Below are 19,029 nucleotides of genomic sequence, written 5' to 3' on the forward strand. Positions count from 1 at the left end.
GCCTCCAGTGTGCAGAGATAGTGGCTGTTTACAAACCCAATGTAGATGGATAAATGCACATGGGAAATCACTTTGTTAATGTATGGTTTAACACGGCCCACCGCTTCTGACCTCAAGGGAAGACATGGACTTGCCAACTGTTCTGCAAACCTAGCTCATGTGGTACAGTGTGTGTGAAGCCCAGACTTGTTCACTTCTTTGGGCCAATTAATCTGCCCCCTGCCTCCCCCTCCCCCCCCCCCCCCCCCCAAAAATCAGCAATAAAATTCTTTCTTCACAACTGCTCTGCCCACACTCTAGATCTTCTCTCAACAGAGGTACCAATAACTGTTATAACCAAAGTCAGAAATGTGTTGTCAGTCTTGACTCAACAATGTCTTGTATGAACCAGACCAACACCTCCCAAAGAGCATTCTAGGTAGGCTCTACCAGCCTATTAGGCTAGGGACAGACATTACACACAACCTGGTTTAAGTGACCAGAAACTGGCTTAAACCTGTAACCAAACAGATGCTCGGTGCACATAAGCCAGTTTGAAAATGGCTGAAAGTAGTTCGAGATAAACTTGGTTGAATGTAGTATCAGACTTAGCTGATTTGGGTCAAACTGGTTTATGCAATGTCTGTTCCAAACCCCTTGCTTGTTTAACTAGACACCCCCAGCATCCTGGCATGCTCTCTGGGCTGGATGGGGCTCTTTGCTCCACAGCAGAGCTGGCCCCTCCCCTCTGCTCCCTGACTGGAGCTCTCACACAGACTGCAGGTACATCAGGGTCTGCCTGGCTTCCCCCTGCCCCATCCCATCTCTTACAGCACAGACCCCAGCCCCATGGACCCTAAGCATATAGTATGCTAGCTAATGCTGAGAGGTGTTTGTGTGTGTGTGTGTGTGTGTGTGTCTCTCCAGTTTCATTGGGACAGGCAGACAGAACAGTGACCACTTAGGGCTATTTGGAGCTAATCAACAGGTCAGCCATGAAATTGTTTAAGAAGAGTTTGAACTAATGGAGGAAGCCTGTTGTTTTGCTGATGACGTGATAAACACTGTTGTCACCCTCCTGCTGGCTTGCTCGCCTATCAGTTTTCTGTAAACATTATAAAGAAGCAGGGAGAGGGAGGTTGAAAATCTCTATCATCCACAGACGTATGCACTGCACCCCAACCCCCTTGCCTCAGAGTGCTAGCCTGGGGCTGGGGGCTAGCAACACTCCTGCCCCTTGAGCAGCCAGTGAGGAAAAGTCTGGGATGGTGCAGGCAGACCTCCCTAATGAGAACATCCTGTCAGGGCCTGGCTATGCCCCCCTCAGCTCAGCAGTGTGCAAGGGAAGGGAGGGCAGCTCTAGCCCCCCCTCCTGGCTTCTAGCCTGAGCCACTGCAGACATATGCCTGCATTTCCTCAGCCCGGAGGGATTGTCCGTCCAGTTACAACCTGTTTCAGCCTAGCCAGGTTAGACTAACCTGCAAAGGTTGAATCAATTCAGGCTCAGGCTTTTTTTTAATGTCTGTCCCTAGCCTTATTGTCTCTCTTGTCCTTTTCCTCATTCCCTTTAGGAAGGACATGACCTCTTCTGTCTGGTTTTTGTTGCTATGAGTAACTCTGCCTGCCTCAGTGACATTTGCTGGTGCTTCCCATCCTATTCCTGTGCCTGCTCTTATTTTCTGTAGGCCAGAGGCCGCATCCTTACACAAAACTATGTACCAAGAGGTGCTGAACTCCATTAAATCTCCACTGGCATTGCAGATGCTGAGTACTTACAAATTTGGCACAACCTCAGTTGTCCCAATTAATATATAATCAATAAAAGCACAACACTGGCCCCCCTGGGATACAGAGGGGCAGCAGTACAGAGTGAGCATTGTCAGAAAGAACTGAAATCCACACTGGGCAACTGTTTTTTTCCCCCCAAGATCAACAGTGCCCAAAGCAAACAGCAATGAAAAGAAAACATAGCAGAAGCCACAGTCTCTCCATGGTTTGCAGTCTGTCTCCAAACTGCTCTGTTTATTTTCATAATGATGAGTCCAATCGCCTGCTCATGGCTCTTCACATAAATCAGCATGCTGCAGATCATAAAGATAAAATGAAAACCATTCTCCCCCAACCACACACAAACCCTGTGTGATCCCTAGTACTCTTTACAGAGACATGCAGTTCAGCCTTTCAGACCATTGATGCATGAGGGCGGGTGCGTGCGATTCCCAGAAGTTAGTACCTGATGTTTCAGATGCGAAGGAATTCTCCCCTTAAGTCTTTCTGTCTTTTTAATGGTATGTTCTCTACTGTCTCTCTCTTTTCACTTTTCCCCCCACTTTCTCTTCCATATGTTTTATGTTCTCCTTTTTCCTTCCCGTAATGCACCTAAGTCATCTAATAAACATACTATGCTGGATAAGAAGGGGTGAAAGGGCCCAACTCTTATCCCAAAGTAACACAAAACTTTTTCTGAAGGCTGCAAAGATATGGATGATTTGTTTTTTGTTGTTGTTCTTCCTTTTGGTGAACTTTGTGGGTTTTGAGGTTTTGTGAATCTGTGTTTTAATGCTTTTGCCACAGGCTAAAGTTACTTTCCCATCCTTTAAACTCATACATTTTTAATTTTTCTAGACTAAGTCTATTTCTTAAAAATGGTTATGCTTTCTCAGCTACAGGTTAGCCGGCTGCAGGGGGAGAAGAATTCTTACCCTCTCCCAGTCATACAGGTGTACACGGGCATTGGACATACATGCGTGCCATTGATAACAAACCTGTAGCCACTTAGACGTTCATAGTGGTTGCTACACTGCATCATGCCAGTTGTTGTGTCTTATTGTGTTTTCCTTGCACTGTCCCTTGAAGGCCAAAGCAGGGTTCAGTTTGCTTGTGGCAATTTTGCAGCACTGGGGACCATTGGTGATGGTGATGGTGCACCCCCTGAGACTGGCCATGCACCCCCTGAAAGTGCCAGCTGTGAAACTGGACGTGCACTCCCGGTTTCACCACTGGCTCAGCCGCTGGGAGACCGCACACCCCACCCCCTGCATCGGCCAGTGATCAGCCACTGGGGGACCCCCCTTGGGGATCTGGTGACCCCCAGACTTGGGAGGCACCAGTTGCCCATGCTGGGGACTCCAGTGTCTGCCATGAGGAGCCAGAGGCTTTCTTGGTTCCTCTCACTCCATAGGACTGGACTGGGTCAAGTCGGAGGCAGAGCAATTATAAAATCTGCATGCATATATTGAGGGCAGTTGTTAAGATCCACCCTGGATATAATCTCAGAGAATTATAATAATAAATAACTGCTGTAGTTCAACCCAGGAGTGTCCAGAGTGTTGTTGCTGCACTCACAGCACAACACCGGTGTCACTAGAAACCTTAGGGCAACAGCTAGCTTATAAATCAAAGCCTCCTGCTCCAAAAGCCACAGGTCCCTGCCTGAGCTAATGAAGACTTTCAATTAGCCGTTAGCACAACAAGGCTTATGACACAAAGCAGAGCGTGCTGTGTGCTGGGCAGGTCAATGATGTACATGTGCATTAGCCCATTAAAATCCCTTGCTTGTAGCTTCACTGGAATGTTTCTTCTCTCTGCTTTTCTGCTCCTTTATTCCCCTTGCTTTGAAATGATTTTTTTACACTCATCTCTCCATTCTTTGCTGTATCTCTGTGTTGCTCTCTCCCCTTCCCTTCTCTCGCACTCTCTCTGCTCCTTTTCAGTCTTTGCCAAGGAGAATATCCAGCCCCAACTTCTGTGAATATAGGCTGAACTTGCATTCAAGGCCAGTTTGCAAACCTACATTATTCAGGTGGGTTAAAAAATGATAGTGTCACTCAACAAGTGCCATGGCAATGGATCATTGTCATTACCCACCTTCACAATTCAGCTTGAAGCACATTTTAGCAAGAGAGACCTTGCCTTATTAGCTACCAAGCTCTATTTTGTATTTCTAGTGGAATGGACAAGAACACCAATGGGACTTAGGTCTGTGCATCAAAACTTTGCTGTAAGTCCTGAAGAACCAGATTTTTGGCCATATCTCAATTTTACTGTCAGCAGTGTGAATTCATAGAGTTGTGCACAAGTGAATCCACCTAAATGCCTATGTCTTGGGTCTGTGAGTGCAAATTGATCTGCTAAGCAAGCATAGCTGCGAGTTTGGGACACCCCTATAACCCTGCTCTGGAGCTAGTGGTAAATTCCCTTTGAATTCAACAGTGCCGGATCTCCCTTAAATGGTGCGAGGTCTAAACCCACAGATTTTTTTCCAAGTGATCCCTCATTTCTCTCTCTCTCTCCCACTTCTGCGTCTTAATCTGTAATTAGTTTGTAAACTCTTTAGGGCAGGGTCACTGTTCATTCTGGGGTCTGGGTAGTAGCCAGCACAATGGAGACTTGCCCAGGGCTCTACCCTAGTGCAGATAAGAAAAATACCACAACCCTCCTCTGTATTTCGAAGATTCAGCATTCTCCAGCAGACGAATTAGCTGCATAGTCGATAAAGCAGACATGCGCACAGATTTCACTGAGAAGCAACCTGACCCTAACCCAAAAAGCCTTGGATACAGCACTTTAATCCTCAAGAGCAAAGCCCTTTGAAACACAGCCAGATTCAGCATGGCAGGAGCCTTGTGACATCAGGGAGGCATCAGGCCACTGTTTGTTTTTGCATTGCTTTTTTTTGTTTCCCTTTAACCTAAAATTTCTTTAGAGGAATGAATTACCAGCTCTGGAATGAGGCTGCATCCGTGAAAAAGAAGCAGTGACATTAAAAGTAATTGACATTAAAATGTTGTGACATTAAAATTAATCAGGTTTGATGGATGCTAGAGACTGAATCCGCAAGGCTCCAGGGTTCACATTTTAGCAAGTTCTGACATTCATTCCTCCCCTTGGTTTCTGCCTCTATTATGTAACTGTTTTTTTCCCCCCTGGTCTCTAAGGCCATGTTTAAGGAGGGGCTGAGAAAGAGTGTGCTATTTCAGGATGCCTTTTCTCTTAGACTCACAGCCAGGGCTTGGGCTAGAAAGCCTGTGATCCAGGCTGCTGGGATACCTCTTGCTAGAAGCATGTTGTTGGAGGAGATCTGGGACGCGGGTGTGGAATTCCTCAGTGCCCGGTGGTAACACCAGAGGTTCGTAGTCGTTAGGGAAGGCACCTTATAGATCATCTGGTCCAGCCCCACCTTGCACGTGGGCAGGAAAGACTGCTGGGATCAAATAATCCCAGCAACATGGGTGTCAAGGCATTTTTTGAAGACCACCAGGGTGGATGACTGCACCACCTCTGGGGGGAGTCTGTTCCAAACTCTCGGCACTCGGCTTGTAAAGAAGATTTCCTTATGTTGAGCCTGAAATGATCTTCAATCAGCTTGTGCCCATTATTTCTTGTCCTCCCCCTGGGGGGCTTTGGTGATTAGATGCTCCCCCAAGTCCTGATGTACGCCCCTGATATAGTTATAGGCTGCCACCAAATCCCCCACCAATTCTTCTCTTCTCCAGGCTCTCAGCCTTTCCTCATTTGTCTTGGTCTCCAGGCCTCTAATCATGCATGTGGCCCTCCTCTGGACTCTCTCGAGCTTCTGCACATCCTTCTCGAAGTGCAGCGCCCAGAGCTGGATGCAGTCCTCCAGCCGCGGTCTCACCGAGGCCAAGTACAGCAGGGAGATGGCATCCTTTGCTTGCTCAAGATGCCTTGGTTGGATGCATGCCAGTGTTTGGTTAGCTCTGACAGCTACGGCATCACATTGGTGGCTTATGTTCATTTTGTTGTCTCATGACACCCAGGTCTTGGTTCTTGGGATCATGCCCTGGATTAGGGTAGCTCGATTCTTCCGGGGGATGAAAGAGTTACAGACCACGTGCAATGCGTTCCCTACGCCCCAATGATTAAAGTAACTGGCACGTTATGGCCCTTACCTCTGTGGTTCCTGAGTCACGCAAGACTTAGTCACTCCTATTGATTTGCGGGCAGGAGAGTTTTCTGGTGGTTAAAGCAGAAGGAATGGGAATCAGGACTCCTGAGTTGTATTTCTGGCTCTGCCACAGTTTTCCTATACAGCCTTGAGCAACTCACTCCTTCTGTTTCCCACTCCGTAAAAGACATTAGCTCCTCAGGAGACTGGGAGCAAGGATGTACTCATAAAAATGTGGTTTGGGAATTTAACTACTGACTATTAAACTCCTTTCAATCCTTAGCTATAACATGAAATAAAATAGAGGTACACAATATCAACTGCCTCAGTGTTGCCCTCTATGCCTGGTACCTAGGGTAAGCGTGCACCGCTAGTATGGCTTGATTCTGCTGGGATGTCCTCCTGGAAGAACCTGCCTTTTCAGAGCCTATTGCCCAGCTCTGAAGCTCCAAAAACTCAGCCCCACACTTTGTATTCAAGTCAGCAGAAGTGATTTAACTCGAGAAAAACTCCGGGTCCTGCCGGCCCTGGGGCTGCTCGTGCTGCCCGGCGCACAAAGTTCTGCTGAATTGAGATGCAATGAGGCAGTGGGTTTCCCACCCCCAAGTAACCAGCTGGGATGCAAGGCTGAGGAAGTTGGCAGGTGTAAATCAGCATAGCTCAGTAAATAATGCTGGTCATGAATGGCCAGAAGCAATTCCCATCTAGCAGCTGTTTGGTGGCTCCTGTGAGCTTGGTACTCTCTCCTCTGTTCGGTGCAAGATGGACTCGTGTCCACGTTTCAAAGCCATCACTGTACCTGGGACTGAGAGATCCTGTTTGGGACTTTCAGCTTAGGGATGGTCAAGGATTCAATGAAAGTTAGGGATGGAGAGTCAGAGTCAGTCTCTAACAGAGCAGGGCTGATGGGGCAGGACTGGAAAGTTTGTGGTGCCATTGGCTGTGCCGCGCCTTTTCTGGGCGTGGGGTAGAAGCAGCCCAACAAAAGTCTTTTCCTTCAGCATGGAGAGCTTTTTCTATTTGAAAAACAATGGTAGGAAAATATTTGTTGCTTTTGCCCCCCTCACCACAGTAAGTGTGGGTTTCTGTATGCCCAGTGCTTAGTTTTCAAAATGATGGTGCAAGGCTGAGCAGAGGGCTTCACATCACTGTCCAGAGCTATTAATTAGGCATCAGCTGTGCAGGAGAAGAAACCTGGCAATCTTCCTCTGTAGGGCCTGGGGCTTCTTTACTCTGTGGAGAGGGCCCAGCAAAACAGCACCTGAGCTTCATAGCCAAGCTGAGATCTTCAGGGACGTGTTTTAGTTGGTCAGCAGATCCTGTTTCCCTTGCAAGATGAGAGCCCGGTGGCAGTGGTGGTATTTTGCTCTTCCCAGGAGGAGATCTGCTTCTGCAAGGGGGGGGGGAGCCAGAGAAGCAGCATTTTCTTGTTTCGAGTGTAACAGTTTCCCACTTCCTCTTTCGATAACATGAGGTTTGTGGGGTCTCAGATGTATGAGCTGAAGTCAGCACCTTCTCACGGTGGCTGCACCACGCCGGCTTTGATTTCCAGCCTGCTTGGAACCAACTAACAGAGCAGCAAGCTGTGCTGAGCTGAGCGGCTTTCAGTCTAGGCAGCACAGCCCAAGCAGGGTGCAACTTTTATTTATTGGAAGAGCCACCAGAGTGGGTGCAGGGCAATGATTTGGTTTAGCAATTGAGTTGGCCTCTTTGGAAGCCAGGCTGACATAACTGCTGTTTTATAACTGAGCAAAGGGACCGTCCTGCAGGGTGACTTCTGTTAGTTAGAAGGAGCCTCAGCTGATGGTTAGAGCACAGGCCTGAAAATGCACTTCATCTTCAGGACACCTGTAACTCCCATTGAAGTCCATGGGAGTCCAAGTATCTTGCAAGGAGGAGTGCTGGCCCCCAAGACTTGCCTATTCTATGCACATCCCCTCTGCAGGCTCCTTGTGACCTTGGGAAAGGCAAGTTTCTCCTTGAGGGAAGGGCCAAGTAGTTAAACCATAGATGAATGAATCCCTCTGTGTCTGCTTCCTCACTCTACAATGCTACTTACCAACTTCACAGGGGAGGATGTGAAGCTCATTTAACAAACGGCCATAAAAAGCACATCGAGCCCTCAGAACGAAAGGATTGATAAAAGCACCATGTTGTTGATTTTGTTAATGGTGCAGTGTGTACAGGTTATATGACAGTGGTACTACATGGAGTACGGTAACTTTAAGGCAGCTTGAGCTGGTTTCTTGTTGCTTTTGCTGCAAGCAACTAGTTAGTTGGTGGCCACTGGACAGATGTTGCCTTCTTAAGTCCCTAGACCAAAGACAAAGCAAATAAATAGAAGAGAAAATTGTATTCAGTACAAACTTTCCTATGTTATAAAGTCCTCTGGTGCTTCTTACTCAGAGATAGCAAAGATCATTGGGGGCTGGACCCAATGATCTTGCAAGGTCGCTTCCAGCCCCTTACAATCTGTGAATCTCCCAGCACCTGTAGAACAGGTAGTTTCTTATTTTCTGTTTTGTGAGTGGGTAAACTGAGGCATAGAGCAGTTAAGGCCTAGATTTTGGCTGCCTGACTTGCAATAGCTGTGCTTGGATTTCAGAGGTGCAGAAGATCCAACTCCCCTGCAGTCCCTGGCGAAGGGACTGGTGTGCACTTGCAGCAGGTCTAAGATAAAATTAATAGCTCTAGGGCTGTTAGGACTCTTTCATCACTCATTTGCTTGACTGAAAAATGGGTTTTCCACAAGGCAAAAATATCACAAAAAATGTCACAGCTACCGTTATGCACATCTGGTTAGTCATCGGGAAACAAAGCCGTGGGCGGCTAAGATTATTGCGGAGGTTTATCCAAAATGATTCTGAGTACCAGTTTGCAACCAATTCTTTTTTTTTTCCCATGGGTGGCTTTTTGGGGACCATCCAGGCGAAGTCAGAACTTTTCACTGACAGTGTCAGTAATATTGACACAATGGTTTCCTTTTGTCCAAATAGTCTGGAGGAAAAACTCTCCTAATCAGCACTGGTGCATACTTCTCCCAAAATCTAGCACTAAAAGGAACTGCTGAAGAGCTAGGAAGTTTTGGAGTGAAGTTGTAGCCATGCGAGTCCAAGAAATATGAGAGATGAAGATTTTTGTGGGTGATATATTTTACTGAACCAACTGCCTGGTTGAGATATGCTTGCTGTGCCTGCTTGCTTGCTTGCTTTTTTTTTTTTTTTTTTTTACCTTTCTCCAAACTAAGCAGCTGGACCAATAAAAATATGAACCACAGAAATTCTTGCCTCTTCCTAAGAACTAGAAACAAGTCCAGAAAATTTGATTCCCAACCACTCACTCTGTTTCCCTAGGCTAGAGGGGTATTGAATAATATAAATATAATATAAACCTGTTCTGCAAATATTATTGGGTATATTTTTAATGATTTTATTTGAAAAAAGCTAGGACCCCTTTTGGGTTACTTCCTAGGAACATCCCAGTGATTGAGGTCTTCTTTCCTGAATTGTAATGGTGCCAAAGTGAATATTGGTGGAAAATTAATTTTAAACTCCCATGAACCTTTACTTTCAAGCATATCACATGAGGAAACATTGCTGGGTGAAATAACTCTCTAATCCCAGCTATGCACTAAGCAACAAAGCTTGGAAGGGTTTAATTTGGGTTTGTTGCTTTTATTGAATGTCTTATGGAGTAAAAACTAAATATGCTAGCACATAAATATTAATAATTAAGTTCATAATGAAATAAATATAGATAAATAAGCAATAAGAAATGAGCTGATAACAGACCAATGAATGAGTTGGAGGAGAGTGCGACTTGCTCCCACTGACTCAGTCAGCAGAAAAAGAGGTGAAATTCATCCTATACATTATTTGCTCAGCTCTTCCCCTCAGACCACACAAGCTAGATTAGCTGGGGGTTGTGTTAGTAGTGTAAATGCGTCTGACAGATGGCTGACAGACATTACAATGGGCTTAATCACTTAAAAGGGTCCCCTGTCCAGCAGCTGCATATACAGTTTGCACATCACGGCCGCTGAGATGCAACTGTGGGGCCCGTGTGGTATCTCAGGCAGGAGCTCTTTCGTTCCCTCTCGTTAAAGAGATGGGAGACGGACAAAACTTTCCTTGTAAAACTTCCCTGGCAAAACCTTTTTTCCCCCAGATGATACCGTAGGGAGGGAAGACGAGGCAGGTTTTAGTGGTCATAGCAGAGGAGTTAGGAGGTTAATGCTCAGGTCCCAGCTCTGTCCCTGACCCACTGTGTGACTTCCAGCAAGTCATTTTCATTCTCTAATGATGTGAGGTTCAGAGCTTGTGCTGCATAGCTAGATAGATACACACACACACACTTTGGTTAGTCCAAAAGGTGCAAATCTACTCTGCCTTCCACTTGGCTTCACACTAGCATGGCTAACTGCATCTCTCTCATCCTCTGTAAAACAAAGAGTGACTGACAGAGACAAAATAACCCCAGAGGCCAAATCTAAGCCCTCTCGCCTATCTGTTACTCTGGTGGCTCATCGTGATGGGGAAGGAGCTGCGATGACTTGAGAAAGGATGCTCTTGAGGCAGGAGCAGGGCAGGGCCAGTGTGAGCATATCAGTGCCCCTAGGATGCCCCAGAGTTGAGGGCATGCCGGGGCTGGGGACAGACTCATCCTGCACGTGTGCTGGGCTGCAGTGCTGCCTGGAGCCTGCCCTGGGGAGGCTGCTGCATGTTAAAGCAGCCTTGGCTGACTGCTTTGACATGTACCTGGGTTTCCAGCACCCTCCGCAGTAGTCCCAAATCTGCATGATGGAAAGGGGGCATAGAGCTGCCTTTGTACCCTGTCTCCTTCTAGGCAGTGCTTTCTCAAGAGGCACAGTTGTTCTGCATCTGCCCATTCATCTTGCCCTGGTATTTCAGTCCCATGTATGCTGTACACACTGCAGGGAGACATGAATATAGCTGAGGTCCACAAGGACCCCAAAGGAGGTTGTTTGAAGCAGAAACATCCATGGATTTATTTGGGATGGTGCAGGCCAGAATACATCGCTCTAATGTTAAGCTATCCTCCAGTTCACAACCTAGCTGGAGACTTCTGACTCCTGTCTCCCTCCGATGTGATAAGAGCTTAAGCCATTGCATGTGCCTTAGGGATTTCAGGAATGTATTTTCATACAGAGCTTTTCACTGCTCTCTAATCCCAGTGCAGTCCAGGTCAACATCACAGCATCAGACAAGGGAGGCACTGAGTGACGGCAGTTCACAGGCTGGGAAGAGACTGAGGTTTTGGGTCCTGGTGATTTCTCTCCATTTTTAGGGGACTTCAAGAGCTTGCTCAGTGAATAGTTTGGAGTTTAACTGTGGCAGGCAGCGGGTTACAAAGAGCTCCTTGTGGGAAAAGCCAGCGCCTGTCTTGTTATACTTTTTAACAGTTATAGGGACCTTGAGTCAAGTTGCTTCAGAGGAGCTGTCTCTGTATGTAGTTAATATTAGTAAAAACTACTTTGACTCATTCTACAGAACGTGTCCCTCCTCCTCCCTCAGTGGGTCCCAAATCAGCTTCTAAATTCACTGAATCCACAAGGTCCCCACGAGTGAGAAGGCCTTAGTAGCTCCTTGCCTGGGATTCCTTGGCAGCGGGGCTGCGGTAAAGCCAAGCTACCAGGAATTCACCCTGGGTGCTATAAAATAAATGGTGCCCGTTGGTCCCAACAGCAGGTGAATGTAAAGGTGGCACAGAGGTGCATCCTCCAACTCCTCAGGTCCTGCTCCCAGCAGAGCTCAGCTGGACCCGTGCATCCAGGCCATTATATCTGTTGAGCCACAAGCAGTGGGGGTAAAATAGGATAGAGAAAGCTCAGAGTAATTATGTTCTGGGCCCAGCAAACTGAACATCCAGAGTAACAAATACAATATCACATAGTAATTCATAGCACAGGGCAATCATTTATTCTTCCCTCTGCTCCTGGAATGAGGAAAATTCACTTTGCTTCATCAAATTGCAGAGAGATCCCTGGTTTTCCTTTGCAAACACGTCATTCCTCCTGGTCTCCCACTTACACTAATATTGGAGGCCCTTCTTGATGTACCCAGCTCTTGAATTGAGGGAGTCGTTCTGACAAGCTGATGTAAAGACTTTCCCAGGGGCTGGATGAGAAGAAGGGGAACGTTTAATTAATAAAAGTTAATAACCTACACATTTATGTGGGTTAACATTGTCATCAGCCCCTTTCTGTGCAGCAAAAGGGAGGTGAACGTGCAGAGATGAGTTTTAGCTGGACATGAACGGGTGTTACCCATTCCTTCCAGGCTTGGCTGTATATACTCCACCTGACCTTTACAGTATGTTCCTTGATAATATGCCTGACCTTTTCACATCCAATTAGTACATTGGCTCAATTGGTGCCTGAATGCCGGATTTGTCTTCCATTCAGCTTCTTGGAAACAGTATTCATGCTCACCAGAGATCAGCGAGGTACTGGAGCTCTGCGGCACGGCTCTCTTACTGTCAGGACATCGATACCGAGAAGCTTCCTTGTGGAAAGGGCTCTGCCTCTTCAGCCATACTTAGGGCATCCCTCACTTTGAAACTAGGATGCGTGCCAAGTGAGAAATGGATTCCTCTTTTGTGCAAAGGTCACGGGCATGTTTGGCAGGCACGGCATGTGTGTATCTTCTTGATCGGGGCTTCCCCCAGCAGCAGCCATAAGCTCAGGCAGCCTTTGGGATTGGATAGTGGCCCACACTTCAGACCATGCAAAAAATACGTATGTGATCAAGGGGATGGCATAAAAACCCTGCAATGGGCAGATGTGGGAAAATCTGCTCTCCAGATGGGTCTCATCCTGATTTCAGCTAGTTGGAAAGAGGCTCGAGCCTTGATGCGTAAGGTTTAACGATAGAGTAATTAGGACCTCTCCGTACTCTGGCAGCAGCTCCTGCAGCTGTAGTAGCATGTGCTCTTGCCCGAGCAAGCAGTAAAATGCTCCATAAGCCGGGGAGGTAGCAGATAAGCTGGGTCTCCCAGAGTGACGGGAGGAATCGCAGTTCCAGTGACGTTCGCAGCGCTCTGGGCAACAAGTTCCCTCTTGCTTATCTCAGAAAACAGGGCTATAATTCTAAATATCCCAGCATCCTGGCCCACGCCAGCTGACCTTACTTATCATACTGGTGGATTTTCCATGGTGTTCAATAAGGCCTTGAAATGTAATGGAGAAATACACTTCTTGCTGATAAAGTCTTTGGCTTGCCAGAGAAAGCAAAGGATAGGCATGCATGTCTCATCTTCAGCCCTACATAATTCAGGAACGGCTAGCAAAAGCCCCCTGTGCATTGCCCAGCTTTGTGACAGGGCACAGGAGTACCTGGCTCCCAGCACCACAAACCTCCCTGAGCACGAAGGTGTTTAACAACTGACTGGTAGCAACTGGGAGTGCTGAGCTTCAGGATGGTGGTCTCAGCACACTTCTCCATGCGAAGGAGACTTCTCTGCAGGGGCGAGCTCTGCACACATCTCTAGGGAAACGGCAGCCCACAACTTGGCTTTCTACCACGGTTTCTGGTCATCTCTGTTCTGCAGCACTACTTCATCCCACCAGCCCCTATTCCTCTCTTGTGTCGGTGAGACAAGGTATTTAACAGAATTTGCAGATGAATGTTGAATCATGAATGTTGCTGCTATGCCTTATAGGCTATCAACCATTTGCCTTAGCGCCTGCGCTACTCCAGCCCCCAATCTAAGTAAATAAAATGCAACATGACAAAAATGTAACCATTAAAAATTGGAATAAATTGTCTAAGCTGCGCTGTGAGATGGCTGAGCCCAGAAGCAGTATTCTGTTGTGTAAAGCCGCTCCAGATAAATGCCTGGCAGAGGTAACCTCTCTGTTTTATTGTCCTACTCCCCCTCCTCCTCATCCATTACCCATAACCTTACAGGAAAGCCTTGTGAACTTCCAGAGCCAAATCCATCTTCCTGCATGCCTTCAAATACACATGTGATATCCAGTCCATATTATTTGACTGCCTTGATCATTGTGCTCGGGCTTGGTCCTCCTTGCTACATGGCAGCAGTCTGAATAGCAGAACATTGCATCCTGGGATATTGGCCCCAAATGCAGAACTGTTCATTTAAACAAGCGCTAAACAGAATAGATGCAATGATTAAGAAAGTACTTCAAGCTAAAGAGGGGTGGATGCATTTCACTGTGATATAGTTCAATTGATGCCCTCAGAGCACAAAAAAACCCAGACTGATAAAACATCGCTGTGCAGATGTGGATTTACTTCCAGATCCTCTCCTGATATAAACTGGTGCAATTTCACCGGGGTCCATGGAGCCAAGCTGATTTGCCTCTGGGGATTTCGTGCTCAAATGGTAAATTTTAGTCCTGTTGGAAACAGAATCCTTTTCCGACTGCTGTGTGCCCGTGTGATGTGTGTTTGAATATGGGCTGTAGTGCTGCACAGATCCATTCAGCCATTCATGCAGTGTAGTTGTTTTAAAGGAAGAATATATCTAATCAATGTATGCTACTTGGCCAAACACATCTGTCACTTATATTTGCCATTTCTTTAGCTCTCTGCAGTTCTTTTGTCTTGTAATCTCTGAGCTGGAACCGTTCAGTCTCTTTACAGACTTCAAAGGCACTTGTAATGCCTGCAGTTAAAACAGCTGCTCTGCCCCGCCTCGGAGGTGACTTCCTTTCCGTGGTGGAGAAGAGTCCTGCTGAATGATGCTTGCCTGTCTCCTATCAGTCGGCTTTTTGGAAGTCAGTGGGCATTGTCATGCGTCTAAAAAGGGCAGGTTTTGGCCTCCTGTTTATAAATTTGAGAGCCATAGGATCCTTCCAGACACAGCGCCTTCTAGAAATGCAAGATAAGTATTCTTCTCCATGACACAAAAAAGACTTTGGTAGCTCTTTTGAGCCTGGGTGGTAGCAAAAATGCCCAGTTATTTAAATCCAATACGTCTGTTTATCTTCCACTGTATACAGCAGGGTTTACATTCCTCCTTGCCTGACTTGGGCTGGAGCTGTGGTTCAGACAGCACGATTTATGGACCTTTACCTCTTGTCTGGTGGGAGACATCAGTGAATGTGCAGCAATGCCTTAACTCCTCGCAGCAGTGGAAAGAGCGCTGGAACGGCTGAGGGGGGATATGTAGTAAGCTCAATTTACAACCCAGATTTCTAAGTGCCTGCTTGCCACTGGCTTTCAGCTCAGCCAAATCTTTGGAGAGATGTCAAAAAGGGTATTAAATAATACTAAGGAGATTACTAAGGCCTGATCCTCCTATTACTTTCACTGGTATGAATTAGGAGGAACTTGACTGCAGACAGTGGAATGACATGAATCCGGCCTCTAGTCTTTACTTTCCATTTTCCAAAATTAATTTCCATCAGCTAACTAATTAATCACCGCACCCGTGCTGTGTAGTGAAGCAACTGAGGCAAAGAAAATTGTCCCCAGCTTAAAGATGGAGTTTATACCTAGAATGGGATTTGATCATTCCTGGTGCCCAGTCCTGTGCTCAGATCACGAGGCCACAACTTTTCATTCAGAAATGACCGAGGATTTGATATCCCGGTATCTTTTGTTGCAAGACAAAGGGGTGATTGGAGCCGTTACTGTTGTTCATTTTCTGCCCGAGGGAGGCTGTGGCTGTGTGTCGGAGAATGAGTGAATAGGAGAGGATGAAAAGTGACAGAGTGTTAATACATTAGGCAGTCCTTTTGTATCATATTAGCAATGCTTGTAGTGGGTAAGTGGAATGTCATACTATGTTACGTACAGTCACGGGAACACAACCGAGCATTTCACTAAGGTAACATGAAAGTGGTTCACGAGGAAGTTGTACCCTAGAAGTTTATTAGACTTTGATGTGTATTATTGTGAAAATGTAAAAAGGCCCTGGGTTTACTGCTGAACATCTTCTTCTCCCTTCCTCTCCCCACAACCAGATGTGAGCTTAAAAAAAAAAATCATGCTCCCGTGAAGAAAAACAGAATTACTCTTCCACACTTTTCTGAGAGCTTGTTTGAAGTCTTGGGAAACAGGAATCTTGGTTTGATTCTGGTTTGTTGAGGTAACTTGCTTACCAGCCTCCCAAATATAATCATTTTCAAACCTTTCCTTGCCTTGAATTTTCAGAGCTAAGTATCTCAGCTGACCTCCACCTCCAGCTCATTTTTGGTTCCTTGGATTATATGAGGAAAGTGCACATTTAGGGGCTCCTGTCCCTAGTTGAGTAGGAGTTGGAGAAGCAACTGGCATCCCTACATTTTTAAATTGGGCTCTCTGCAAAAGCTCAAGTCTAGTTTTGCCTAGCTGCTCTGCTACGTCTCTAACAAAGTCAGTGGGATTGTATTGGGGCAAGTGGATGGAGAGTTTTACCCCACTGGGTGCCCTGGAAGGAGGTAAACCTTTATGCCAGATCTTTAGCCTAATGTAAATCCTCATAGTACTTTTGAGTTCATGTTGATTTACATGAATTGAAGATCCTTACGCTCTGGCTTATGATCTGCCATGTCTGTTTAGAAGGTAAGTTCTTTGAGGCCTGAACTCTTACTGTGGATGAAAGCCTTGCTTCATTGAAATGAAGGGGAAAACTGCCAGTGATTTCAATGATGCCAGCATTTCACTGTGTGGATTTGTACAGCTCCTAGCACCTTGGAGGCCCAATCTAGATGGCTTCTGTATGCCTCTATTGTACAAATAATGAGGCGATGTATTCTAGTTGTTATAGCAGGGTCGTGGGAGTCAGGACCCTCAAAATGGACTCCTGCCTCCGTTGAAATCAATTCAAGGTTTTTTTTATTGATGTCAGTAAACCCAGGATTTCACCCTTAATTTTTCATCCTGCCCCTGCCCCTGATTCTGTGTGTAGCTCAGGCAAGCCACCTCCCTCACCTCTTAGCCTCCCTCTCGCCATCCTTAAATCAGGATGATTTAAGAGATCCTGTGTTGTGTGCAGTTTGTTGCAGTTTATGGTGATCTTGTTTGCACACATGAAAGAAACCATAAAAATATAGAGCATTATTATTTAACACTTCCTCATCAACCTTCTCTAACGTTTTTTACCGTTTTGAAGCAAGAAGTATTTGGTTAAGAAAAGGCAGCAAAGTAGCTCATATTTTCACAACGACCCGTTTCATTTTCTCTCTTCCTCAGCAAAGTGCCCCAGATACGTTCGCACAGCCCGAGATAGCATCCAAGGCAGCCTTGAGCATTTAAAACCCCAGACATATCTGTGATAGGTACTGACTATCTCCTGTACAAATCTACTACATATAGTCTGCAACCAGCTAAGGTCTTCAGTAGTTAATCTGTTGTAAACAGGGATACCTGGACTCTTCCTGATAAAATGCCTGGGATCTTAGCTAAAGACCTAGGGACCTCACACCTTTCATTGCATAAACATCCTGCGAACCATTACAATCAAAAGACACAGCTCTGGTATCTTGGTTTTTGTTCGCTTTGGTCTCCAGGGCTGTAAATCTGGTACTTCCTCCTGGATCTAAATATTGACTGTCAAGAAAAATGTAAAGAAGAATAAGTAATAATCCCAGTGCCTAGACATTGGTTGCCTCTGCAGAATCCCTACCAAAATGAGGGCTTGATTCAGTGTTGTCTTCCAGCATCCTGGCTCTAATAACAGGTTAGATAGACACTTGACTGGGATGTGTTAGCCATGCACAATCCTGCCTTGAGTGAGGAGTTGGCCTAGATGGTCCCTGAGGTCCCTTCCAACCCTACTATCCTGTAATCAGAACAAGTCAGTGATAAATCTCCCATTGATTTCATTAGACCTGAGATTTCACTCACTGTTGCCAGAGATACGTTGGTGCCCTGGACCGTATGTCTGTGCACAGCCCCAGCGACTTCAGCAAGAGGCTGTGGGGCTTTGCTCTTGGAGCCACTGGCAAGAAGAAGACCTTAGTGCATGGCCACCTTTGATCTCCGAGTACCGCATCCAGTTACGTGAGCTCTTCTTGCCACGAGGAGGAATAACCTGCACAGGGACAGCTCCCAGGCTGCTGTACCCCAGGAGCATTTGCGTGTTCACATGCGGAGGAAGCCCTGCTGATAACTGCTGTATCCATAATGCCCCATCTGACTCTTGTCACTGAAAGCCGAAGGAGCAGCTTTTCTGTGACATGTTTGGAGGAGCCGGTGCAAGGATGGCCAACTCCCGCCCAGGCTCCTGCAGCTGGTGGTATTTCTTTTGGCATGAGCCAGCCCAGCGCCAGCCAGACTTCAGTCCTTCCTGCTTTCCCCGCTTTAGTCCCTGCTAGCTTTTAAAAATGAATGCTTTCCTCCATGAAACACTTATTTTCAGTTTGGCTTGGACCTCATTAGCTCTGCAGCGGTTCTGATTCCAGACGCCTCGCGTCATCGTTTGGAAACTCAGCAATATGTGTGTTCCCTCCCTTGTATTTTATTTATTTCTGTGCAGGAGTCTTATGGAAACCTCAGGCCCAAACGCATGTGATTTCAATTAGAGAGGACTGCTGTAGCACTGCATTTATATGGCTAGGCACCACTGACCTCTTTGTTTTGAACACAGCTAGCTCGTCCCTGTGGGAGCTGATTGTGCGCTCACATTTTTTATCTGCGACGCTTTCGCCTTGCAACCAAATTCCTGAAATCACAGAGAAGAGAAAGGCAGCGGGTGCAGGCGGCATGCACCGGGGGCTGGGACTTGGTCACTTGGAGCATTCAAGCTCTCGGGAGAAGGTGACCCATGACCTCTTTCCCTTTGCCTGCCAAAGAATACAAAAAACAGATGTCCCAGAGCATAACCTTGACTGAGTTAATTATCCTTAGGAGACTTCCAGCCACCCCCATCTTCTCCTCCCCTTGCAAAAAGAATGTAAAATAGCCGTCTCCGTGTAAAAAGACACCATTTTACATTTGCTTTGCTTAAAACACTGTCAAGCATAACCAAATGTTAACTGTGGAATGGCGAATGCCAATGGGAAACATAAAACAAAGGAAATGCTCTTTAATGGTTAGTGCGCTGGACTGAGAAGTGGGACTCATGGCTCTGAAACAAGTCCGCTTCACCCTTTCAGTGCTGCAGGTTAACCAGCCTTACATCTGGGAAAATCATGTCTGTTGTAAAGGGGCATTATGAGGCTTAAGGGGTAT

General features: G+C 46.4%; 1 protein-coding gene across 2 annotated transcripts in view; it reads left to right on the plus strand.

Annotated features, from left to right (window-relative positions):
* Nucleotides 1–19,029, plus strand: part of CLMP (CXADR like membrane protein) — a 63,563-nt gene that overhangs the window by 23,598 nt on the left and 20,936 nt on the right. The window lies entirely within an intron of this gene.

This window comes from Alligator mississippiensis, chromosome 16 (assembly GCF_030867095.1).
Source record: "Alligator mississippiensis isolate rAllMis1 chromosome 16, rAllMis1, whole genome shotgun sequence".
Taxonomy (NCBI): domain Eukaryota; kingdom Metazoa; phylum Chordata; order Crocodylia; family Alligatoridae; genus Alligator; species Alligator mississippiensis.